At 39.7% G+C, this 27,871-nt stretch overlaps 1 protein-coding gene across 3 annotated transcripts in view; it reads left to right on the top strand.

Annotated features, from left to right (window-relative positions):
* Positions 1-27,871, top strand: part of PLEKHG1 (pleckstrin homology and RhoGEF domain containing G1) — a 248,937-nt gene that overhangs the window by 29,995 nt on the left and 191,071 nt on the right. For 2 of the 3 annotated variants that reach the window (XM_033235072.1, XM_033235074.1), the window contains exon 2: positions 21,836-21,894. The gene's annotated coding sequence lies outside the window, so the exon portion shown is untranslated. Of the gene's footprint in view, positions 1-4,608; positions 4,950-21,835; positions 21,895-27,871 lie in introns of those variants that run through there. The other variant, XM_033235073.1, reaches the window with a different exon arrangement.

Below are 27,871 nucleotides of genomic sequence, written 5' to 3'. Positions count from 1 at the left end.
TAGGACTGCAATCCTGGTTTCTCTTTAGATTCCTTTGAGATCAATTTTCAAAGAGTCCTCAGCAAATGGACGTTTGTTTTGGGATGGTATGTAGGTAGGAAAACACACACACACACACACACACACACACACACACACACAACATCCTTGCCCTGCTGCGCTGAACCCTCTGTATCTGGATTAAGTATTAACTTGACTTGAGTGAAAGGACTCAGGGTTGAATTCATTTAGTTCAATGGAATTAGTTAATATTCTGCCCCTACTATCAATGATGTTATAATCTAGCAGAGAGGATAAACAATTGCACAGATTACAATATTCATTGTACTATCCTGTAGAATAAGAACCTGTATTGTAGTAATAGCCCCAGGTAATTCACTGGTTAGAGAAGCACTACTCCAGGTAAGAATGCAGTGCTTTCATCTACTTGCAAAGATGATGAGGCTTTGCAGAGGACTGGAATGCAATGGAAATAGAGAAGTTCATCCACGAGCAAGTGAGTGTGTGCACATGTGGGATTTGGGGAAGGGGACCTGATGAGAGAGAAGAAACTGAGGATTCTAGCCTGGAAGACTAGACCTCCATTGGCCACAGTGGAATAACCAGCCATGGAGCCTGTTTGGATGTAAAGAGTAGGATTCACCAGCACCAGTTTAGAACTAGAGATGACTTCAGTACACACAGGTGGTGTGTACTTTGGCCAGTCTGAAATAAAGGATTGGACACAGGGACACATTGCTGCTTGAAGTGATGCTTCTCAAAGCCATTTGACAGTATCTGTCAAGGCCTTGAATATTAGTACTCTGACGCATTTTTAGGATATACCCTAAAGAAATAAACCTTTCTGTACACTAGATTCTACGTTGCGGCAACATTTAAACTTAAAGCTTCAACACTAGAGGGTTGGATAAGTTATGGAATATTCATACAAGGAACTATTATATGCAATTAAGATTTCCCAATAGCAATGGTAAAATTAAAACATTTAAGACATGTGACAAAGGAATCATCCTTTTTTTTTTTTTTTTTGAGACAGAATCTTGCTCTGTCACCCAGGCTGGAGTGCAGTGGCGCGATCTCGGCTTACTGCAAACTCCGCCTCCCAGGTTCAAGCGATTCTCCTGCCTCAGCCCCCCAAGTAGCTGGGATTACAGGCACGCGGCACCACACCCAGCTAATTTTTGTGTTTTTTAGTAGAGAAGAGGTTTCACCATCTTGGCCAGGATGGTCTCTATCTCCTGACCTTGTGATCTACCCGCCTCGGCCTGCCTAAGTGCTGGGATTACAGCTGTGAGCCACTGCACCTGGCTGAATCATCCATTTTTTAAAAGTCAATACATCATAGATTTTCTATGATGTATTTCCTTTGATGGCAGGAAATTAGACCAAAATAATAATGATAATTAGTTATCTTTGAGCTTTCATACTTTGATTTTTATCTTATTTATACTTTTCTATATTTTGGGAGATTTTCATATTTTTCAAGGTTTCTACAATTAGACAAAGAATACTTTATTTATAAAGTAAAAGTTAAAGATATTTATCTTTCCTAGCAAGCATGATGGAGGCCATAGGCTATTTAACAGGGGATTACTGATGATACCATTCTTTATATTTGAACAGTACTGCCCACAGTGCTGTCTTTAAAGCAGTTTGTACCTTGTTCAGCGGGGAGGCCAGTACATGGAAAGAATGGCACCTGGGGAATAGGTCCTGGTTAAAACATTGACTTTACTCCGGTTGTCATGGGCAGCCCCTGGTAGAGTTTGAACCCGGGAGTGCTATGATACTGTATATGAGCGAATTACTCTAGCTTCTGTTTGGAGAATCAGTGCTAGGAGGCATGCATATAGGCAAAGAGATCAATGGCTAGGAGGTGATTGTAACAGTCCAGCTGAGAGCTGGTGGGATCTGGGATCAGGGTGAGAACTGAAGAAGTGGTGAACCATGGTTGAGTGTCTACTGAGAGTGCAGCCCACAGGGTTTGTGGATGGCTCAGTTGTGGGGCATTGGAAAGAAATAGGTAAGAGAGGAAGCCAAGGATATTATCCTGAATATCTGAGTACAGTTGACACCATTTTCTGAGATTGTGAATGCAGGGAAAGGCAGGTTAGCAAAGGGAAGAAACTGAGAATTAGGCTTTGGCTATGCTGAGTCTGGAAGATGCAGCTCAACTTTAAGTGGTGATGCCAGGTAGGTATGTGGATGTGTGAACCTGGTGCTCAGGAGAGGGGGCTGGTGTGGCAATACACACCTGAGAACCATCAGCAAGTCAACATGAGGTATGCATTCTGATACCTCATCTAGACCAGATATTTACAATCACTGGGCTAGATGAGGTATCAGAATGCAGACAGAGAAGAGGTCAGGTGGCTGATCTCAGGGCACCCCAGCACTTGGAAGACTCGGCCCAGGAAATGGGGAAGGAGCTGCCAGCAAGGGAGGAAAGCCAGGAGCCCATGGCCTTCCAGTAGCTTAGTGGAGAATGTGCATCCTAGCAGCCGAAAAGTAAAGTAAGATGAGGAGAGTCAGAGTCAATCATTGGATTCTGCAGTGAGGTCATTGGTGGCTGTTTCGATGGAGTGGCGGGGGCTAAAGCCTGATGTTCCTTCTTAGAAGAGAATGCTAAAGCTGAAGCTCTCAAAGATTTGAGCAAATACTGTGGAAGCGTAAGAGAGCCAAGAAAATCTCCTATGCCCAGGAATCTACAAGCTCACTTGTGGAGCAGAGGTTTCTGCATCTTCTGTGGCTCTGTCATCTAAAGGCTTCTAGGTCCTCCAGCCTGTTTGAAATAAATGTACATAGCAGCTCCAACTTTGCAAGTCCTGTCTCTGGCTGATCACCTCAGTCTCTCTCTCTGTCTCTCTGTCTCTCTGTCTCTCTCTCTCTCTCTCTCTCTCTCTGTGTGTGTGTGTGTGTGTGTGTGTGTGTATGTCTTTGAATTAAAACCACAAAACCAATTCTACCTTTTTTCCATCTAGCACCCTCCTTCCCAGGTCTGCGTTTTAGGCAGCTTTTCAGGTGATGGACAGACAGGACCGTGAGGAGTGATGCAGTGGGTACTGTTGTCCTTTTGGGGACACCCCATCCCGTACACACAGGGAATATTAGGACCTTGAAAGCCCAGCATGACAGCCACACCTTACACCTAGTGGAGTCGAACAGAGTCCTGTGACTTGGACACTGATCATAACAGAAGCATTTTTAGGTCAATATGCTGGAAGTAACTGAACAACACTGTGCAGTTCAGTTACCTGTAGGAAAACTTGCAGTAAGACTTGCAGGAAAATACAGGTTCTAACCTTGCATTTCAGAACTCCTCTTTACCTGCTACAGTGGATTCGGGGGTTCCCCTTCCTTGTGCTGGGGCAACCGCTCCCCACCTACGGATGCTTCAGAGCATGGTTGGGCTCCCAAGGAGGAGAACAGAGGGTAAGACAGACCTGGGGGAGGAGAAGAGGATGTGGGCTAGTGGAGGGCTATGAGCGAGTAAGGGGAAGCCCCACGGAAGTGGGCATAGGGCTTTCTAGCGGCCCACTTCCTGCTAGTGCTGTCCTGCCCCAGGGGCTGGCTGGCTGCTTCCTCGGCCACTGCCACCAACCTGTCCACCAGAGCTTCTTGGCTCTCTGGCCTTCTGAGAGTCGGAACAGTCTCACAACTTCAGGACTCTCTGGTTCCTACAACGAGCAGGCAGTGTTTGACATTTTCTGAAGAATTTTTCCTACAAGTAGCAAAAGGTCAACAGTTTAAAATTTGCTCCTACAAATGTGCATGTTGTAATGTTCAGTGAAAAAAGAAAAAGGTCAGAGTACACGAAATTGTTTAATCTCCATTCTTTATTATAAACACACAAGCAAAGCTGGAAAAAATCACCAGAGTGTGGGCCATGATTGTCTCTGGCTTACAAGTGATGGTTTTTCCTTGCTTTTCTTTTTTCTCTGGACTGTTTTTTTTTTTTAACAGTGAGGAGTTATTGTTTTTATAACTTAAAAAGTAAATTTAAAGAGTTCTTCCAAAGTTTGTCTCTTTGCTTTTATCATCAGCCTTGGCCAACTGGACACACAGAGGGCTGCTCTCAGGGCCTCGGGTGCCTATGGGGGACCGTCAGACTGGGTGGCCTGGGTCTTGGTCGTGGGCAAGGTGGGCAGGTTGGAGAGGCCCCCATGTGAGTGTTGCCTGCATTGGCCATACCCCTCTACCTGGTCTCTCCCTCTTCCTCCATGTCCTGTTCTCAACAGGATGGCAGGAACACGTGCAGGCTGGTAACAGATGTCCTAGGGCCATTATTCAGGAGCAAAAAACAAAGGAGAGAATAATTTCACAAACATTTATTCTTACATGGGCAGTCTTGGTGAAAGGATACTGATAGTTAAAAGACAAGGAGTGGGTAACTGAGGAGAACTTTACCTTCAAGTGATGTTTTAAAGAACACTTTGTAAGACCTTCTGCCATGAAATGATACATGTCACTAATCACTGGTTTAATTTGCCAAAAAGTTTCTGGGGAAATAAGCTTGAGGATCAAAGACTAAAATTTGCATACATTTCTAGTATGATTTCATTTGAATTTCCCCTTTCTAACTTAGCTGATATTTTGCTAATGACTTCTGTATTTTCGCTTTTAAACTGTTCTATGAAAATACCTTATGCAGTGCTTTCTTTAAAACCCTATTTGTTGATTTTTACTAAGCTGAAAGCACACTTTATGTTTGGGAGCAACCAAATAACAAATTTGCTCTCCTTTGAAGATTCATCATTTCAGTTAAACATTTTAAAATAATGACAATGGGTCTCGAGTTTCAAAGTTGAGACCCAATTTCTGCACTTGAGGAAATCACTGGTCTAATCAGAGGGCAACAGTGTCATCTGGAAGTGCCGGCTCAGGGATGCCATCCAGACGGAGGTCATGAATGCTGGAAGTGGGTCTCGCAGGGTGAGAGGAGTCACCAGGTAAATATGGGTTGGAAGGAGCTGGCAGGCAGAGCAGGGAGCAGGGCCCAGTCAGTCCAGGGCAGCAGGGAAGGGGGAGTCTGGGCAGAAATGGTTCCAGGCAGCTCAGTATTGCTGGCCCGTTCATCCTGAGACTTGCTCGAGTTGCAGGTGAAGCTGGTGACGATCAGGTAGCATGCGGAGCTTTAGCTGGGACAGGGTTAGCCGAGAGCCTGTCATGGAGCTGCTCTCTGGGCACTGGGAAACGTAAGTCTGGAGGCTTTGGCTGCAGCTGCAGAAAAAGATGCAGGGGCCTCTGACGATGGAGGCCTCAGTCATCTCAGAGGTGTTTCAGGGGTTAGAAGCCTGACTGAGGTCAGAGATGAGGAAGGAGAGGGTCAGAAACAGTGATCCTAAACCAATTTGGTTGAGGCAGAAGATACTAATGGCTGAGGGGAGGAGAGAGGGAGCGTAGACTCTAAAGGGGAAGCTTGTTAGGGATGATCAATTGTATCATCCTACGTGGAAGCTGAGAGCCAGTGCAGAGGGTGAGTTTGGATGTGTGGGAGGCAGCAGTGTATGGCCGAGATGGGGAGTGCTGGTGACCAGGTTGCCCCTCTGCAGTTCTGACCGTCCCTCTTCTGTACCTGAGGGAGGAGGGGAAGAAGAGTGAAGTTGAGGCTGGGCACAGTGGCTCAGGCCTGTAATCCCAGCACTTTGGGAGGCCAAGGTGGGCGGATCATCTGAGATCAGGAGTTGGAGACCAACCTGACCAACATGGAGAAACCCCGTCTCTACTAAAAAAAAAAAAAAAAAAAAAATGCCAGACTTGGTGGTGGGTGCCTGTAATCCCAGCTACTCTGGAGGCTGAGGCAGGAAAATCGCTTGAACCCAGGAGGCAGAGGTTGCAGTGAGCTGAGATTGAGCCATTGCACTCCAGCCTGGCCATCAAGAGTGAAACTCTGTCTCCCCCCCAAAAAAAGAAAAAAAGAAAAAAAAAAAAACAAAAAAAACCTGTGATCAAGCAGCCACATGGGAGGTAGAAAACAATGTGAGAATGGTTTTATGGTGTAGTAAAATGTGTGGCCTAGGGTAGGCTAGGAGAGCTTGATGGAGTTGGTGAAATTTTAAAACAATAGTCGGGGAGAAAAAGGATGGGAAGCTCAGGAGGCAAATCGTATGCCCTCAGTATGTTATCCAGTGCCACACTGACTTCCACAAAAAAAAACACGCTCAAGACTAACTTGAAAAGTGCATAGAGGTCAGAAACTCAGCTTTGGGATAAAGCATTTTTTGTAAAGAGTTAAGTGAATAAAAATCAACATCTAAAATACTTCAACTGAAAGAAAAAATAGATTCCCCATCATTAGAGCCAGTGGTTGAAATTCAGACATATGGAAAAATTTAACTTTCAATTCCAGGCTCTAAGCCTAATTCTGAAAGAAAACCCATTAAAGTAATGAAGTAATAAAACAAATGAACAATAAAGCTTGATTTTGTAGAGAATAGAAATGCTTGGAGATACATCATCATTTTCGTGTTTGTGGATTCATACAGACACCAGTATCTTTGCCTGAAAGTTACAAGGCTGTGGTTTGTAGCTGACCTCAGAGTAGGAGTGGGTAGGAATTTACAGGATGTTATTCTTCTAAGAAGAGTTGGGAGCATTTTTGGGGGATGTAGAAACTTAAAACAATCCAGGTGTTAAAGTAGTTAAGGGACTCTTCTGGAAAAATAATTAGTTCTTAAATCTGTTTAATTTGAATATTCAATAGAGCTATCACCAGGAACCAAAGGAAGTGAAAATGAGGGGCAGATATGGTTCCTACCCCTAACGGGCTTATCACAGAATGCTTTGACTTTCACACAAATGCTTTACATCATTTCATTACCTTTACTCTGGCACATTCCAATTAGCTTCCTGGAGAGCAAGTAAATTGCAGCTTTCACAGACTTTTTTTCTTTTTAAATTTTGTTTTTGGAGTTGTGGAGACTGTGTGCTGCAAATTTTGCTCTTAATAAAGGACTTTGAAATGTTTTTAATGCCCTGAAATAACTGAATGGGAATCTTAATAGTCTTGTAATTAAAATGAAAAATAGAGAAGTCATGGGTGGACATTTTAGGAGTGTAGTTCTGTTGTTTCTTGTTTGGGAATTTGTGGATACACTAAGTGTAAATTGTAGTTAAAAATGGGGAAGCAACCTTCTACTTTGAGCTAATTTTGTTCTTTTTAATGGTTCTACTTTCAGCTGTCTTCACTTACAGGACAATATCTCAGCTTACCTGGAGCCACGTTTATAAAAAATTATTTTCATGAGTTCAGTTATGTTAGTTATTATCACATGCATTTCCAATGAGCTGTGTATGTGGCATTTTTTGGTTTTCTTAGTTGCTAGACGCTGGGTTTTTAAGATAATTGATTTAACTTTTCAAGGAGCATAAATAAACTGTTAAATGTTCATGTTAATTATGAGCTACATCCTGATTTCAGGTATGGTTTTAAAACACTGTGTATCTTTAAAAAAAGGAAACTTGATAGATGTGCAATGATCTAGCAGGGACTCGTTAAGCAGTTTAATATATTAAGGCCCCTGGTTTCATGCACTGTACGACACTCATAATGGGTGTTGATTTATATGCTTGGTAACTAGCGGCTTACAGAAAGCAGGACTATGGGCTTTTTCTATTTTGAATTGAAAATAAACATCATATCTTTTGGGTGTTAACAGAGGCATTTTTGAGTTGAAGGGTATGAAACAATTATCATCTTTATGGTGAGTTATTATTTGCAGATAAGTTAATGGCTTCCTGTGCAAATAATTGTGGAGTCAGCATACCTAAGACTTGAGTTCTCTTTAAAGAAAAAAAAAAATGTGTCTATAGATACCTCTTCAGGGTCATTACACAAACTTCAAAGTATTAATGCTTATGAAAAGACCCTTATTTTGAATTTTTCCTATAAGTAACAGTTTTGCCATAAAATGGCCAGATCATTGTACATAACTCATGACTTTTATTTAAAAAGCTAGTGTAATACATGACACTCACACGCAGCCACACCTTTAGAGAGGGAGAGAGAAACAGCGCTGTGTCTTTTGAGCCATTTTGATGTGGATGAACTCTGGTTTCTCCAGCAGTAGCTGTAGTGGCAATGTGGCATCTAAATGGCTTATTACTGTAATTAATGTGGCTCAGTTGGTTTCCCCCCTCCTTTTTTTTTTCTTTTTTTCGTTCACTAGGGTCTTCTTCTTGTCCTTTTCTGTGATCATTCATCCTTCACAATAGTACAGACATGGGCCCTGGACAGGAGAGCAGATCTTCCTGTCCTTGGTTTGTTTATACCCTTGCTTTCATATCAGAGTTTAGATAAAAATCTCTTATTTAATCATTTTTAGTTGGCTTCACGTGTTTGGAGTTCTAGGTTGTCCTAATTTTGAAATATTCTCTTTGTTAGAAGTTAGATGCCTCGTGAATAAGAGATGACCCATTGTGCTCTAAATGGATGTATTGTTTTAAAAATCTAAAGTTTGGAAAGGGTGAAATCAAATATTAAAACCTCATTCCTCAAGTATAGTCACTGCTAACAGTTGCTATATTTGTCTTGTCACCAACTTACATCTTTTCTAAAGCTTCTATTGAACCTTGGTCTGAAAAATGATATTAGCATCCTTTATTCATTTCTTCTACCCTATTACTAAGATGACAAACTAGTCCTGGTTTACACAGGACTTTCCCAGTTTTAGCTCTGAAAGTCCCATATGCGGGAACCCCCTTGGTCCCAAGAGGGTCTATCACCCTACCCATGACCTCCCCATTAGCTAGACTCTGACTATTACAGTGTCACAGTTAATACACTTATTTCTTATTTCTGTAGCCTAACTATGAATATGTTTTTTGTTTTGTCTCTGAGTGGCTTCTGAAAACCTAAAGCCATTATGCAAATATTATTCATTGTGGAGACAAGTAATAGAATTAGATCCATAGAGAAAGAACTCCCATCATGGGTCATGAAATGTCGCCACTTGAAGGAGATTTACCCAGTAGCTTCACTTCTTTTTTTTTTTGAGATGGAGTCTGGCTCTGCTGCCCAAGCTGGAGTGCAGTGGCTGGATCTCAGCTCACTGCAAGCTCCACCTCCCGGGTTTATGCCATTCTCCTGCCTCAGCCTCCTGAGTAGCTGGGACTACAGGCACCCGCCACCACCCCCGGCTAATTTTTTGTTATTTTTAGTAGAGACAGGGTTTCACCGTGTTAGCCAGGATGGTCTCAATCTCCTGACCTCGTGATCCGCCGGTCTCGGCCTCCCAAAGTGCTGGGATTACAGGCTTGAGCCACCGCGCCCGGCCAGCTTCACTTCTTTATAGACATTTCTCTGCTTTGGGGTTATATTTAGCTTTTCCGGAGTTTTTTTTATTTTTGTTGTTTTCGTATTTCATGTCGTCCTCTTCCTTAGATTCCTTTTTTCATTTGGTAGGCTACTCCCTTTGAATAACTTTTGATGTATAATATGCATAGACTGTAGGCACTGTTATTGCACGTTTGAAAATGTCTGATTTTGTTTTCACACTTGATTATTTCAGTCTAGATTCAAAATTACTGTTTCTGAACTTTGAAGGCATTGCACCTCTGATACCTACAATCTAGTGTAGCCAATAAGTCTGATGTTAGACTTACAACATAGTTGATTGTGTGTGTGCATGGGTGTGTGTCTTTTTACCTCTTTGAACCATATAGGACTTTTTGCTTTATCCTTAGTTCTGAAATTTCATCATTATCTTTTTGTCATCAGTTCTTTTATTTTTGAGCTTTATCATCTGAAGTCTTCTCTAGCTTGGGATATTTTCGCCTCACTAATATTAATGTATCTTCACCTAGAAATCGAGTAGGTGGATTTTAGACCTCTTGGAACCGATTCTTCCTTTATTATTTTCCTTCTCTTTGTTTTTTGTTGTATGTTCTGGAGATTTTCTTGGCTTAAATTTTCCAGCCTACTGAATGAGGGCTTAGCCATATAAATGCCATTATTTAATCCATTAGATTTATGTTTTGGCACTTATTTGTTTAAAATCTGAGAGCTTTCTCATTCTCGTTATTCTTTCCATGAAAGAAGTGTGAATGTCTATGGATATTGCTCTGGCCCTTAAGAAGGTATTGTTCTTCAAAGATGATCTTCTTGGATTGCTTATAATTTTTATTTTCTAGCATCAGAAGCACATACTGAATTTACTAAATTTTAGGTAGAATGTATTTCTGTTTTCCACCAAGGCCGCAGCTCCGGCTAAGTTACGTGTCTTATGGCTCCTTGGAACAATTTAGTCTTTCCTACCTCCTGCACTCTCACGTCATTTTTTAATGTGTTTCCTTGCATCTCCCAAGTCTTCTATAAAAGCTAGTCCGATTGCCCTCCTTCCACCTCAAGTACACAGAAGGTTCTGGAATGCCACCCCTCCCCCGCACCACTCAGCCAGAAGCTGATTTTCTCCTAACATTCATTGACCCTTGCTTGAACCTTTCTTCTCATTGCCCCTCCCTCTCTTGCCAGGGTCACTCCTGCTAGTGTAGAATTTCTGAAGTGAAGGTAAATAAAGGTGTCAAGAGGACAAGAAAATTCCCAACCATGAGAGGGAGAGGATGGAGAATTCTGGGGGCAGGTAGAACCCCCCTTGCCAGGTACCGCTTGTGTAACAATTGCTGTTCAGTGGTGGGGAGCTTACATTTCTACCTCTTACCTAGAAACTTAATTAGACTGAAACGTAATTTCTCTAATTATTTTATGTTCCAAAATTCAGTTCTAAGTCAAAATTAGTGAATAGATGACCAAAATAGAAGCTATTAGAATTCTCTTTATGTAGCAGGGAATGGAATTATATAACCTGGATGCATTCCTGAAATTTCTTTGTGGTTTGGCTTCAGTAAATTACTACTTTACCTACAGCTTTAAAAGTATATTTAGACTTAAGTTTAAAGAGTGAGAACCACATGTGTAAACATCATTGAATACCATTCTTTTAATGAATGGGGAATGTTATTTATATTCTGTCTTCACTTCCTCTGGAAAGCCCATTTCTTTTGGGAAGGCTTTAACTTATATTGTACTCATCTTAGAAAGTGAAAAGAATTCACTTTAGTATATTTTAACCCAGCCACAAAATTTTCACTGTTGCTGCTGGGACCTGCTTGGCCCCAATCTCTGAGTACAGTGTTTTAAAATTGAACTGTCTTAAAATAGCAAGACAATATATATGCCAGTAGAATAGAGGATGGGTATGTTTAAGGGATTCAAATAACCCTTATTAATGCTTTAATTTTTTTACAATGCTATGTTTTTCTCTAGTTTTCTTTTTTAATTTTTAAGAAATTGACAATGAACATACTCATGGAATACATAATAATGTTCATCATCTCTAACATTTTATCACTTTTTGTGTTGGGAATGTTCAATATCCTTCTAGCTATTTGGAACTACATATTATTGTTAATTACAGTCATCTATGGTGATAAAGAACACTGGAATTTATTCATCCTGTCTAGCTGTAATTTTATGTCCTTTAACAAATCTCTCCCTATCCTTTTTTTTTTTTTATTTTGAAAAACAGTTTTGCAGTTAGTATTTCAGTGACAATGAGGCAGACAGGTGGGTGGGAACCGATGACCGAGAGCTTCCTGGGCTGGCCTGAAGAGTCTGGCCTCATTTGCGTAGCAATGGGGACCATTGGAAGGATTGAAGCAAAGAACTCCATATGATCATGCTTATTGTGTAGCTGGCAGGGTGCAAGTAGACTGGGAGGCAGACCAGAGGGGAGGTCTTGTGTAATGCATGTCGGAAAGCAGTGGAGCCACAGACCAGGCAGGAATTATGGTTCCTGTCCAATTCTGAACTTTTGTCCGGTATCAGTGGTGCTGCCATTAGACTAATTTGCTGGTTATTTTATAAAGAGTCCTTTTAGGGCTGGAAGGGACCTTGGAGGTTTTTATGCAACTGTCATTTTGTAAATAGTAAAAGCCTAAGGAAGTGAAATGACGCCTCCAAGTCAGACAGCTCATTAATAGCAGATCTTGGCCTTGGGCCCAAATCTTTTGATTCCAAAACCACCGCTTTCCCTGTAGGGTTACCCATCTGGTCCTACCTGCTGTCTGCAAAGCACATGCCCAGGCCAGCATCCCGCCAGTAGGACCTATCACCTGATTGTTGATGGTGCAGAAAGTGATATTGACAGACTTTCTGTTTTTTTCTAGTCAGCTCATGACTGACTCTCCTAAATGACTTCATTATAATTTTCCCAACTCTTCCCAAATGCACAGCCTTGCCCAACTTTTTCAGAAGGTGATCTTGACTTGTACTTCTCTGAGCAAATAGAAATCACTTGAGAACACACAGGGCCATGGCCTGCCACCACATCTACCAAGAACCATCATGTTCCTGCCTTTGTCATCACAGCAAGTGTGTCCCCATCTTAATTAACACTAGGTCCTGGGCTCTGGATCCTCGTTCTTCCTGTCTTTTCAGGGATGCTTTGACTTACTCTTCCTTTTTCAGTATTTTCAACCCCTTCCTCTCTAAAAGATCTATCTTGTCACTATTTATATATCATCTGGACTCTCCGACGCAAAACCCTGCTTGGAATACCTACCCCACAATAGCTCTTTCTACTTCCCTCCCCTCAGGCCTTGTGTAAGATACATGGTGTTTCACTCATCGCCCTGAACTGTCTCCACTTTAGCCCTTACAATTTCCCCAAACTGCTCTCACTGACCTCATGCCACTAAATCCAGTGAGCACGTTCTACTTGGTTATTCATTTAACAATTATTTGCGAGCATCTGCCATGTGCTGGGCATCCGGCATGCTGTGGTACACAGAGAAATGGGGTCTCCTGTGGTCTAATGTTGGGGACAGATGTTAAAGAAATACCTATAGTTGCTGAATATTTAGATCAGAAAGTGCAAATCTAACTAATTTTATGGCAGGAGTACTATATGTCAGTTTTTTAGTGGGCACTAAATGTCAGTTTCATAGTGCAAAACTTGTGGCTAGAGAATGCTCTAGCTTATCTGTGCACTTTGAGTGTCCTGCTCTTTAATCTGGGTTTAACTGTACACACAGCCAAATGCCCCCACTATTAGAGGCTCTTTTACCTTTTATGTAGTCAAGATATCTTGGCTGAACATGTGCATAAACAGAATCTGAAGAAATATTACTCTGTTCATGGAGTTAGAAACTAGAAACCATATATACCTATATTATAAATAAAATTATTCTAAAATAAACAAGTTTAATATAGTCTAAACTGGCAAGATAGATTGAAGAAAACCCTAATGGCTTCTGTGAAGGAAAGCAAAAATATTATGCAGAAGAGATGATCTGTGAGGTTCAGACTCTATGAAAGATTTTTGAAATGGTAATCATATTCAGTTTTGAACCATTTTAAGATCAACAAAATAACCGTGTAAGCACATGTTAGATATGCTAATGAAGGTTTAGTGAAAGTAAAAGTTTTCTCAAGTCCAGACTGAAAATGGCAAGGTGTTTTTGCATATGTCAGTTGTCTCTCTCTTATTTTCCTCAAGTGCTACATTATTCAATTTTAACAGTTCCCCTCTTTTTAGAAGTAAAAATGGTCCATGTTAGCAAAACCAAAGGTTTCCAGGAAGTACTGGTGGCTGTAGTGCCGTGGAACGTGTGGATGAATAAATCACCGTTTGGTAGTAGCTGTAAAACGTTTTATTGGAAGCCAGCCCTTCGTATTCATGTTTCCTTTTTCCCTCCCCTGAAACTGAAAGCTCATTGAAATAGCCTCAAGATAGATGTTAAGTAAAAACTCTGTGATATATTTGGAAGTTCTCTTTTTTAAAAACCAATATGTCAAAGCCTGTTTAACTTGACTGATGTGGAAAGGAAAAAAAAAAAAAAAGCAAAAGGAAATTACCCTTCTAAATAGAACATTTTCAAGTGATGTAATACTTTTTTCCATATGTTGCCTGAATAAAGTATATTTTTACAGAAGCCTGGTTAAAAAAATTGTGCTTCACCATTAATTAATGGGTGAATACAGATTCAGGTTTTAAAGTTATCTCCTAAAATATTAGTTTATTAAATAAGTGGCACAAGAAACTTAATATCCTGTTTCCCTTTATCAAATCTGTTTGACATGTGAGACAGTACAACTTTGGAAACCACAGCCATCTGAATTCTGTTCATTTGAGGGAATTTTTTTATTTTAATTAACATTCATTTTCACTGCTTGTTAACACATTCTGAATTGCTTGAAGTTATTGACCTAGATTGAAAGAAGCTCTTGAACTCTATAAAAGGTGGTACATATAAATTTTTTCTGCTTAGAAAATGTTGCTCAGTTTCTGTGGCTTCCTCCATTTTATTACATGTAGAATCTGCCAAAACCTTGCTAACTTTCATAATTGCCTTCCTTTTCCCCATTTATGCCTGGACTTGAGTATCTCTGGAAAGTCTTGTCTTACCCATAATTTTCCTCCACCAGTATGCTACCAAGACCCAAATTTTAATAGCAAAGTTGTATTTTGTTATGCTTTCAGAAATTTACTGTATAACTACAGTTGCCTTTGGGCATTGTCTTTAATGCTGTGCCAGCCATCCCACTGGCTAAAGGTCCCATGACAGTAAGGACTGAATCTGTCCCAGTCATGGCTGCATCCTTAGCACCTGCACTGGTATGCTGTTGGTGCTCAAATGTTGGATGTATTCAAGGCATTTTAGGAGTAGCACAGGCTGCTCAAGTAAAAGCATTGGTAACTGTATTACAGCACTTGTGATACAGCTGCTATCCAGTTTGTCTCCTGGTATGTATCCCTTCAAGAACCTGATGTCTTAGACAGTGGCTCAGTATTTTTCTATGTAACCTTAGTGTCTATAACAGCACCTGTAATAGTAGCAGTACTTAAGTGATGCTCATTCATTGAAGAAACATTCCCTACTTTTTACATTTTTGCCCAGCATCCCGTCCAACTTTAAAAACTCAAGGAAAATAGTGACAGAATCCCCAGTTCTTTGGCCAGCTTTTCTTTATTAAGAGGCCATCTTTGCTGTAAGTATGAAAAACAGAGACATACCAGGGAATATGAGGAAGAGGTCACCTACTGGAATGCCTCATCTCTAACTAAGTATTAGAATTAATTATCCCTTGCCAGGTAACTATGCCAATTTTTAGTCTGTTTAAAAAAAAATAGGAAATGGTAAAAATCTAAGGTCTGGACCATCAAAATTTGGTGTTGAGTTCTTGTTGTTTGTCTGCTTTTAGTTTCCTTTTTAAAAGCTCACAGTCAACTTACCATGAAATCTAGCCCAGATTCTGGAAGCATCTGTTATCAGTGTAACACATCTTAATAATGTAGTAAGAACCTCAAATCAGTCCTGCCTCATATTGGTGTGTGTCCTGTGGAACCTAGGAATTGATACAAACTGGAAACTGAACTCATCTTAAAAGCTCAACTCATTTCATAAATTGTATTTACATGCAGCATGTGGTGCCTGATGAGACAGGCAAATATAATATACAATATCTGGATTGAGTGGGGAGAACCTTTCTTTTGACAAATCTTTCCTAATATATCTGTCAAAGCACCACTGAAAACAATTCAATGGATTAAAAACTGCTTGATGTATGTAGCTTTTCTAAAATGTGAGCTGTGTTTCTTGAAGATACCATACTTCATTCACTTTGCAATTCCTCATGCCTGCATAGTACCCGGCTCATACCAGGCATTCACTACATAATTGAATCAAATGATGAGTAAAACTCATATATGTACTGGTTAGGAGACTAAGAAATATCAGCTACCAAAAGATTTGTACCTCTCCTGTGTGGTTTCCACTTCCAAATTCTAGGATTTTTCCCCCAAGTGATTGACACCCACTGTATTTTTTTTTTCTTTCAAAAGAAGAAATGGCCATTTGCATGTATCATATTAGAAATTAAAATTGACTTGGATTACAGGCATGAGCCACCATGCCCGGCCAACAGTGTTTTTTGTATTCTTCTTATTTTTGCAACTTTTCTTGGTATTTCCAAATATATTCTTTTAAGTTAGTAATATCCTTTCTAGAAAAAAAACAGGATACTTTTTAAAAGGTAACTTCTCCAGGAACAACAAAAAGATCCCTAGAAATACATCTAGTGAAAGATACATGAGACCTTTATGTAGAAAACGGAATAATTTTAACTTCATTGGAAGTTATTTTTAAGGATCTAAATAGTGTGGAGAGGTAACATGTTCATAGACAATATCATTATTATAATATAAAAAGATGTTGATTTTCTCATATGTAGATGTAGTGCAACTCCAATCAAATTCAACATGCTTTTGGTGGAACTTAGGTTAATTCTAAAATTTATACAGAACAAAGATTCAAAAGTAGCCAAAATAATTCTGAAGAAGCACGTAGAAGGATTTACCAATGTTACTTATATTGTTACAAAATCATAGTTATTTAGGCAGTGTGATTTTGGCAATAGGGATAAGCAGTTAGACCAATAAAATAGTAGTCTTGAAACAGGCCCACATTTCTATAGAATCCTAATATATAACAGATGTGCATTGCAAATAAGAGGAAAGAATGAATTAGTAAGTGACTCTGGGGTAATTGGTTATCCTTATGGAAAAAATGAAAATGTATCCCTGCCTCACACATATACAGTCATCAATTTCAACTGGATCAAGGACTTACATGTGAAATTACAAAGTGTTTAAAAGAAATATATAAGAAGATTTTCATGTCCTTGGGATAGGAAAATAATTTCTTAAGACAAAAAATCATTAAACCATAGACATATGTAACTGCATTATATTTAAGATCCTCTGTTGAGAGTGAAGATAAATCATAATCCATAACAGACCTGTGGATTTATATATTAAGAATATATGAAGAACTCCAACAAATTCATAAGAGAAAGACAATTCAGCAGAAAATGGGCAAAATGCATGAACAGGTTTTTCACAGGGAAGGAAACATAAATGCATATGAAGATATGCTCATCAACCTCATTAGTAGTTAGGAAAATGCAAATTTAAACCATAACAATACCATTCCACACCCAGGAGAATAGCTATAGCTATAATTACAATTTTGTAGCATCAAGTGTTGGCCATAATGTAGTGTAGAGCCAGTGGAACTCTTATACACTATGGGTGGAGTGTAAATTGGTACAATTCTTGAAAAACTTTAGCATTACCAGTAAAGTTCACCATGTGTGTAGTGAACAGCCTAACACTTTCAATTCAGATAAATACAATGTAGAATCTCCAGCACATGAATACAGAAGAAATGTACAGCATTGCTTTTAGTAGGAAAAAAAGCCCAAACTGGATACAGTCTACAGGTCCAAACACTAGAACATATAAATATACCACAGATTATTCAATAACATACTATCCACCCATACAAACAGTTGAACTACATGATTGGCAAAATAACACAGGGAAATCTCACACAATATTGAGTGGGAGAAAGCAAGTCACAATAGTGTATGTACAAGCCTGTTTTACAGTTCAAAAGCACATAAAATTTATCAGAATGGGGTTTCTCCATGTTGGCTTATCCTCGAACCCTATGTGTTTGCAGGATGGCTGCAGCAGCTCTTCCCTCTCTTGTTCTTATCTAATAGTGGGAAAAGTTCTGTTTCCTTCTTCATAAAACCCAAAAATTAGATCTCGGTGGCCCTGATTGGTCTGGTGTGGGCCATGTGCCAATGCATGAACTAATCACAGTAATTAGGGGGATGAAACATGATGAATGGCTTAGCCTAATTAATGTCATTCCGAGCACATGGGCTGGGAGTAGAGCAAGGGACAGGAAAATGTTGGTGTGAATGCCAGAAGGAGGGTAGATGGATGTCAGGCTTCAAAACCAACAGATGATGTTATTCCACCCACTTCATAGAAGCCAGTTTGTATTACACAAGCCATTGTTACTTGCTGATGTCTATGAATGAAATGAAACAGCTCAAAGAAGGGCAGGTAGAAGCAAGAAAGGGATTTTGATGTTGCAGTGGATGTAGAGTCACAAGTTACCTAGCTGACATTCTCAGATTGGAATGGACAGATGTGACATGGCTCTTCAGGATGGCAGGTAGAAGCAGCAGCAAGAATCTATTCCAAATAGAGATTATTTTGAGATTTAACTGATCAGATTTTATATCCCCTCAAAAATATTCCCTTTGTTTTTGTGTACTTGACCATCTTTGTTACTGACTTAAATCATATTTTCTGGAAACTCATGGGAGGAACATTGATAGATTTACCCTTTCGGCATTATTACAGTTCGATACTGATCTGAAGTCCTGTCATTTCCGGTAGCCCTTTATATGGATTTCTCCCCTCACTTTTGTTTCTTTTACAAAGTTCATGTGTTTTACTCAAGAAACAACACATTTTGTGCTTATGAACAAATTTATTGGACTCGTATATATCAAACAATTGACATTTTTGGGAAAATGTTTATGCTTTGGGTCTTTGCATAGTCAGTATCATTTTTAGAAGTGTTATTATCAGACATGACTTTAAATCAATCTTGTTTAAGCCACACCTAACTCAGACCATTAAAAGCCACTTTACCTAGTCACATAGAATAACAATGGCCTTTTATTTTGTCCTGCATATAAAAAGCAAGGTTGGTCTTTTTCGTGGGTAATTGTTGTTAACATTCATTCTGGAATAACTAGAATTGATCCACAGTTATTGTCAGGGACACACAGCTTTGAGTCTGTTGTCTAAAATTAAAGGTAAGCTTATTTTAGACGCTGTAGTTAAAAGGACATGGTGATACGTTGGTCTCCTTTTTACAAAATCAACCCTGACATTTTATTTATTTTTATACTCAAACTCACATGAGTTGTGTTTTGCCCATATAACTTATTTTAAACATCACCTTGCTTATAGTGTGGACTTTAAGTTTAGCATTGTTCTTTGGCCAAAAGCAATAAAATGTGACCTTTTTTACCGTGATTCAGTGAAGTGCAGTCAGCATTTTCTCTTCACAAATACAACACTGATGGCTATTTTTAACACTTCCCCAACCTGCAGAAGTGTAATGAAGTTTTGTTTTGACGTGAAATTCTATTTGGATTTAATGTCCTGAGTATAATATATTAGTGGATTTTGCACTTAAGGCCAGATAATCAAATATTCTTAATTTTTTTTAAAATCCTATTTTGAATTTATAGAACAGCCTCTGAGGTTCTCAAGTATTCGCCTATAAACATTGCTGATTGTAAAAGCCCTCTTGCTGTTCTCATATTCCTATAATAACCAAAATTATAAATTCATTGGTTTACCTCATATTGAATTTCCTGACTAGACGATGCTGTTTTCTTTTTTAAAAAAATACGTTTGCATTTTCATCATTTCTCACCAGGGAATCATTGTCTAAAGATTACTTTAAATGTCTTCTATATAGATTCTTTAAGCATTATTTTTCTGAATATGATCTATTCTCAGACTGTCTTCATTTTCATTTGTTTATGACTCATCATTTCTGCCACTGGATTAAAAACCGGTGCTTTTTAAATAGCTTGTTTTAAATGATCTTAACCTTTACTATTTCTAATAGTTTTTAAAAAGATATTTATTTTGTGGTATCTTTCTAGGTATTCAACCTCGTCACCTGCTGATGGAGGTAATTTGGCAGTTCATTTTCTTTCACTGTTGCCCAGTGAACATCTTTTATTCCTGACTTTTAATAAAAATGTCTGTTGATTTCAGGTCTTCTTAAAAATCATGGCAAACTATCCTATTTCTGCATGCACTGAGAGATGACCGCATGTAGATGCTGAGTTTACCCCATGCCATTTTGGCATCTTTGAAGATAAGAGTAGGTGTTGATCTTCTGTGACCTATTGATAGGGCGTAATGGATCTATTTATATAATATTTATAGAATAAACCTTATCTATGTAGATGTGTTGTATACTAGAAATTGAGTTTTCTGAGCACTTAATTTAGGGCTCTTACATCTTACCTAAGTCAAACATGCCTCTTTTCTCTCTTTGTACCTTATCAGATTTGTGCTGGCTTTATCAAATTGGGGAGCCTCATTTTTCCTCTATCTTGAAAGCTTTTCATATCGTTTGGGAATTATCTAATCCTTGAGGTAAACCATATATATTAGTTGTTTAGCCTTTGTATTTTTGGTTCAGTGTTGATAATTAAATATCACCTTATAAAACTGTTTCCAATGAAATGTTTGAATTTCTTCACAGGATATTTTTATATAGTATTCATGATTTTTTTTCATCCTTTCCATTTCTGTGATATAGTCCTCTAATAATTCTAGTTTTGTGTTGGATTTTTAAGACCAAATTTGTCAGAAATCTGCCCATGAAGTATTTCGTTCTGCAATGAACCATCTACTGGGTTTTAAATATTTAAATCACAGAATCCTGCTTTTGTTTTTATTTCTGTCTTGCCTATATCATATTTATTTCAGACTTAACTGAGCTTAAATATTTAATTTCTTTATTCCCTTCAATGAAAAAGTACTCGTGTTACAAATGAAACTGCATTGTTTTTACTCCTCGTATGCAGAATAAAATTAGCTAATTTTCATTATCCCCACCCATTTCCACATTTTTGATGATTTGAGCTAGGGTTTCAGACCTAGGTGGAGCTAATTATAGTAAAGCTTTTTATTGTGTTTTTATTTTTTTTCAAAAATGTTGGAAGCCAGCACTCTAGTTGGGCTGTTTTTATAATAATAGCACATTCTGTGCCTGCCTTTAATGTTCCCCACCAGTGCTACTGTGTAGCTACCGTTTCACTCTGAAGTTTTTCTTTTGATTCATCCCTCAGTCAACTGGAATATATTCAAGTAACTTTTTTTCATGAAGATACCCAGCTGAGAAATTTCTAGGCACTTTTTTTTTTTTTTAATTTTAAAACTCTGCAAATGTTGAAATGTCTGTGGTTCTTTCTTTTTAAAAACAGTGACCAGGCTGGGCACGGTGGCTTATGCCTGTAATCCCAGCACTTTGGGAGGCCGAGGCGGGCAGATCACCTAAGATCAGGAGTTCAAGATCTGCCTGGCCAACATGGTGAAACCCTGACGCTACTAAAAATACAAAAAATTAGCTGTGTGTGGTGGCATACACTTGCAGTTCCAGCTACTTGGGAGGCTGAGGCAGGAGAATTGCTTGAACCTGGGAGGTGGAGGTTGCAGTGTGCCAGGGTTGTACCATTGCACTCCAGAATAGGTGACAAGAGCAAAACTTTGTCTCAAAAAAAAAAAAGAAAAAAAAGAGAAAAAAAAAAGAAAAACCAAAACAGTGACCAGAAAAACTGCAGCCGCAAATTTCACCAGATGTAAGCCTCACCCCAATGAGCTCGACCCCTCAACTCTCTTGCATTGATGAAAAGTGAGAACTCAGGGAAGAGTGGCTATGGCCTTAGGCAGTTGTTGGAGGACTTGTGTTTTGGAGCTAGGGATGCTGCGGTGGACAAGGACTGAAATCTGAGCCTCTCCTTCCATTCCCTGCTTCATGGCCTCGAGTTTTCTCTCTCCTTTGTTGGTGGAAATTCTTCCTGGCTTCTGGCAAGTCACTGAACTCCTTTGTTCACAGAGCTGTTGTACGTTCACGTCTCCTTTTGAATTATCAGAGTATTTCAAGGGAAAGGAAAAAATCAAGGATGATAGGACATCAGTAACTTTCTAATACCACATCCTGTGAATCTTTTCATTTTTGAATTAAATGTTTATGATTATTGCTATAGGTCCAGTAGCATGATATGGCCTTTTCCTGGGAAAATCCTGGCCTTTGGGCATCTAGTCTTCCTTTTAAACCACTTAAAATTAGCCCTGATAGCTCATCCATGTTCCATTAAAAGAATTCTGAAAAAGTAATATTTAGGTAAACAGCAATTTATTTTTTGTTTTTACTGCAGGTGAAGGCTGATGAGAAGAGTCTGTGGGTGAAGACATTGAAAAGGTTTCAACTATACGAGTGAGCTCTTTTCATTTTTTTGCCACTTCAGTATGAAACATATGTTAAAAGCTTAACATATTCATAATTTCAGTTTGTTGGATATTTTTGTGTAAGTGTGCTCTGTAAGTCACATTTTTCGATTTTCAAGTATAGCAGTCCCCCTTATCTGTGGGGGATATATTCCAAGCACCCCGTGGATGCCTGAAACCATGGATAGTATTGACTCTATATGAACTGTTTTCCCTACACATGCATATCTATAATAAGATTTAATGTCTACATTAGGCACAGTAAAAGATTAGCAACAATGAATAATAAGATAGAACAATTATAACAACACACTGTCATAAAAGTTATGTGAATATGGTTTCTCTGTCTCTCAAAATACTGTAATACTTTCAGACCACAGTTGACTGCAGGAAACTGAAACTGCAGAAAGTGAAATGACCTATTAGAGAAGCTACTGTAGTCATTTTTTTCTTTTTTTGGGACAGGGTCTTGCTTTGTCACCCAGGCTGGCTGGAGTGCAGTGGTGCGATCTCACCTCACTGCAACCTCCTCTCAATTTGAAATGATTCTCCTGCCTCATTCTCTGTAGTAGTTGGGATAACAGGCACACACCACCATGCGTGGCTCATTTTTGTATTTTTAGTAGAGATGGGGTTTCACCATGTTGGCCAGGCTGGTCATGAACTCCTGACCTCAAGTGAGCCACCCACCTCGGCCACCTAAAGTGCTGGGATTACAGGTGAGAGCCACCACGCCCAGCCCTGTAGTCTTTTTTAAAACAGAAAAATCTATTCCCAAATAGTCTTTAGACCAGGCACAGTGGCTCACACCTCTAATCCCAGCACTTTGGGAGGCCAAGGTGGGCAGATCACCTGAGGTCAGGAGTTTGAGACCAGCCTGGCCAACATGGTAAAACCCCATCTCTACTAAAAATATAAAAATTAACTTGGCATGGTGGCACATGCCTGTAATCCCAGCTACTCAGGAGGCTGAGGCAGGAGAATCACTTGAAGCAGGGCAGCAGAGGTTGCAGTGAGCAGAGATTGCACCACTGCACTCCAGCCTAAGGGATAGAGCGAGACTCTCTCAAAACAAAACAAGTCTTTATTTTATATAGAATAATGACAAATATTGTTACCAAAGGATAAAAAATTAAAGAAAATGCGTACTACAGGTTAACATACACAGAGACTCAAAATGGAATCAGTGTAATCGCTCATGACCCATTTCAGAGTCATTTCTTCCCACTGGCCTTCTGGTGTTATTGAATTCGTCTTTAGGTAACATTTTAAATCCTTTTCATTGGTAGAAAAGTTCTGTGCTTTTTTTTTTTTAACTTATTTTTCTTTAAGATTGAAAATCTCATTTTAATTTGGTGGTAGTGGTTCTTGAAAAATCACAGTGACACTAAAAGGGAAAGGAAGGAAGAAGAGATATGCCTTTCTGTTAGGTCCAGGCAATTATTTTACTCTGTTTCTTTCCTAAGTACTTTGATTTATCAGGCTCTGACCACATTATCAACTATTTGTCAAGGCCTGCAATGGTAAACTACTGCTACTCAATCATACATCAAATGCTTACTAGAGTGTTAGGAATAGATGAAGAAATTTAGTCTGGTAAGCACAGTGGTATCACTTTTTACTGATAAAGAAGTTTATATTTTCAGCCGGGTGCAGTGGCTCATGCCTGTAATCCCAGCACTTTGGGAGGCAGAGCGGGGTGGATCACGAGGTCAGGAGTTTGAGACCAGCCTGGCCAACATAGTGAAACCCCTTTGCTATTAAAAATACAAAATTAGCCAGGCGTGGTGGCTCATGCCTGTAATCCCCGCTACTTGGGAGGCTGAGGCAGGAGAATCCCTTGAACCCAGGAGGCAGAGGTTGCAGTGAGCCGAGATTGCACCATTGCACTCCATCCTGGGCAACGAGAGTGAAACTCTGTCTCAAAAAAAAAAAGAAAAAGAAAAAGAAAAGTTTATACTTTCAATTTTATAACAGATCTTTTTTTTTTTTTTTAACCAAGCAATAATGTAAAACAATTAAAAGCTTAAGTGCAACAATGGGTTAGAGACTTGCCTTTAACTCACAAAATAATATTGCTTTATTGGAGACATAAATATTTAAAACACTGGACTGTTCTCGAAGTACTCAAAGTTATTACAAAGACAAATAGTATTTTAATAGAGTCAAGATTGCTTTGCTTGTGTCAGAGTTCATCAGTGCTTTGCTAACTGGTAAAACAATGGTTTTCTTACTGCAGATTTTATTACTGGCAAGAAAATCCCAGAAGTTCTTTTCTCTAACTTATGAGTAGAACGCTGAGTAGCTTGAAAATCAGTAGGTCCTGGCGTAGAGCTGACTTATTCATTAGTCACAGTGCTCAGGGCCCGTGATACTTTTCAGTGGCCCATGGAATTGTTTTAACTTTATTTTTAAAACAGAAGAAAAAAATGAACATAGTAATAAGGAACATATAATATGGAACCCTAGCTTGGATTATATTTGTCTTTATACCAATGCAGTTGTAAAATTTAATTTAATATTTTTTCGTGGAGGAAGAGGCTCACAAAGGCGAAATTGTCCAAGGCCCACAAAAGTCAACATGGGGCCCCACCTGTGTTATAGGTGAGGCTCACCCCACGTGTGTGTGAGATTCAGTCATTTGGATGCATTAAAAAAAAAAGAGTAAACAGGCCGGGCACAGTGGCTCACGCCTGTAATCCCAGCACTTTGAAAGGCCAAAGCTGGCAGATTGTTTGAGCCTAGGAGTTCAAGACCAGCCTGGGCAATATGGCAACACAGCGAGACCCCATGTCTGCAAAAAATACAAAAATCAGCTGGACGTGGTGATAAGCTCCTGTAGTCCTAGCTCAGGAGACTGAGGTGGGAAGATTGCTTGAACTCAGGAGGCAGAGGTTGCAGTGGGCCAAGACTGCGTCAGTGCACTCCAGCCTGGGTGACAGAGTAAGACCCTATCTCAAAAAAAAAAAAAAAAGAAAAAGAGTAAATATTTCTGTTTTAGAAATGATGATCTTCTCTGTAAATGAGTCCATATATATGTCTGCTCATAAGAGAGATGCGTGCTTATATCAACAAAGGAAGAAAGAAATGGCATGTTGTTAGGCTAGATTGCTCTAGTTGTTCATTCTGTTTTCCTAAAATCAAATAAATAGTTCCTTGTCCACACTCATTGATATTGTTTGCTTTGTAATATGACTAATTTATTTGGTGCTACAAAAACTGCTAGATGGATAGATACAAAGATAATTTTCTGAACAAAATTGTCCCCACATTTTGTTCTCTGTGCCTTCTTGTCCAGGGTTTCACCTACCCTGGTTCTTTGATGGAAGGGCATCAGGGCAGAGCTGCCACTTAGGTGGCAGCATAGGACTGACAGCATAGGACTGCCCAAGTGACAGAAAGATGCACGTTCATGTTCCAGGGCACGTCCAGGCACCGGGTGCTGAGGGCGCCCTGATCTTTGCTGTTCTTGCTAGCATTTCCTGAGCCTCTTGTGCTGGTGAGTGGGATAACAGGATAGTGGCGTGCCTTTTACTAAAGACACCAAAGATTAGAAATGATATGTTTTTTAGCCTAGATTTTGCCATTGCTCAGCACAGCTGTGCTCTGTAATCCGTGGTGCCTTGTGGCCCTACTGTGAGGCAGTCCTCGTCTCTGGAGGGTAGGCATCACCCTCCAGTTTCTTCCATCCCCATCTGACTGAGGCACTGACACTGCCCTCTCATGAGCAGGTGCAGGAGGACCACACTGAGCCCATCCCAGGTCAGTAGCTACTTTTGTGGTACCTTGGTATTGTATAATCTCAACATTGAAGGCCTTGTGGGATTGAAATATTACTGCTTTTTACCTCTAAGACTTAGAAATAATATGGTGAAGGCATGCTCAAGAAGGAATCAACACTGCTCAGCCCTTCACATGTCTTCTAGGTGACTTTGCTACTGTGTCCCAGGGCCCTGTAAGTGTTTTCCTCGGGGCTGATGGATTTATTGTAAGGCAGCTAATAGAAGAATGATTGGTGGCTATAGCATAAATGATTCACATTATGAATAAGTAACTTGTTGTACTGAGCTAGACATTGCTAAGAATATAACCATCTGGGGGAATTCTTGGCAGAATGCCAGAGGACAGGGATGGAAATGCAATGTTGGATCTTTAGAAAGTCATTGAAGTGCTTTCCTTCAGGTTCTTCCATTGCAAAATCTCCTGATTATCACCTGGCTTGGTGGTGTTATAAAAATGATTTTTAAAAATATGTAAAGATTAAAATTGTTATACAAACCAAATATGGTAGTTACAAAAATATGCACAGAATTACAACATTCGGAAAGTGTGCAGATTAACTCTGCCTAAGTAGTGAACATCTCTTTTCCTTTAAAAAAGTCTCCTAGAGAAATAGGAATGCTTTTACACTGTTGGTGGGAGTGTAAATTAGTTCAACCATTGTGGGAGACAGTGTGGTGATTCCTCAAGGATCTAGAGCCAGAAATACCATTTGACCCAGCAATCCCATTACTGGGTATATACCCAAAGGATTATAAATCATTCTGCTATAAAGACACACGCATGACCAGGTGTGATGGCTCATGCCTGTAATCCCAGCACTTTGGGAGCCCAAGGCCGGCAGATTACAAGGTCAGGAGATCAAGATTGTCCTGGCTAACACAGTGAAACCCCATCTCTACCAAAAATACAAAAAATTAGCTGGGCGTGGTGGCGGGCGCCTGTAGTCCCAGCTACTCGGGAGGCTGAGGCAGAAGAATGGCGTGAACCTGGGAGGCGGAGCTTGCAGTGAGCTGAGATCAGCCACTGCACTTCAGCCTGGGCAACAGAGTGAGACTCTGTCTCAAAAAAAAAAAAGACACATGCACACATATGTTTATTGCGGTGCTGCTCACAATATCAAAGACTTGGAACCAACCCAAATGCCCATCAATGATAGACTGGATAAAGAAAATGTGACATATACACAATGGAATACTATGCAGCCATAAAAAAGGATGAGTTCATGTCCTCTGCAGGGACATGGATGAAGCTGGAAACCACCATTCTCAGCAAACTAACAGAAGAACAGAAAACCAAACAACCGCATGTTCTCTTAAGTGGGAGTTGAACAATGAGAACACATGGACACAGGGAGGGGAACATCACACACCAGGACCTGTTGGGGGGTGGGGGCTAGGAGAGGGATAGCATTAGGAGAAATACCTAATGTAGATGATGGGTTGATGGGTGTAGCAAACCGACATGGCACATGTATACCTATGTAACAAACCTTCACATTCTGCACATGTATCCCAGAACTTAAAATATAATAAAAAATTTAAAAATTTAAAAAATCAACCAATTAAAAAAAAAGTCTCCTAGAAGTTTGAATACCCTAAGGTGGTATAGGGACTAGACATTTTGTAGGGGAGACTTCGTCATTGTAGACCCTTTAGTTATAGCTGGTGAAGAATCTCAGGGGCTCCCTAACTCTTCTTGAGAGAAAAAGGGTATGAGTTTCAAAAACAATACTTGTTTTCTCTCAAAGGGGTGACCTTCGGAGCGAGGAAGGAACTAGCTCCTGTTCCTGTCCTTGAAACTGGGAATTAGGAGCCTCTTGGACAGTATGTCCTCAGTTTTGTAGAATTATGGTAATAGTTTTCTGTTGAAAATGAGGAGGGCAAGGGGACATCGTGGTCAAATAAGTTTGGGATTTCAGTAAGGTCAATCAGCTCCTGTTGCTGCAGACTCTTACATGCTGCCCTGAATGGCATGTGTTCAACAAGGAGGTGTTATAGGCAGGGTTTCCCAAACTTCATTAAGCATGGAACACCTCCTTTCATGCCACCACTCCTTTAATTTTAAACTACTTTAGTAGTTTAAACTACTAAAAACTACTTTAGGGCCAGGCGCGGTGGCTCAAGCCTGTGGTCCCAGCACTTTGGGAGGCCAAGACGGGCGGATCATGGGGTCAGGAGATCGAG

This window comes from Trachypithecus francoisi, unplaced genomic scaffold (genome assembly GCF_009764315.1).
Source record: "Trachypithecus francoisi isolate TF-2019V2 unplaced genomic scaffold, Tfra_2.0 Lachesis_group15, whole genome shotgun sequence".
NCBI lineage: Eukaryota > Metazoa > Chordata > Mammalia > Primates > Cercopithecidae > Trachypithecus > Trachypithecus francoisi.
The sequence above is the reverse complement of the archived record's forward strand: the minus strand, read 5'-3'. Positions and strand labels throughout refer to the sequence as shown.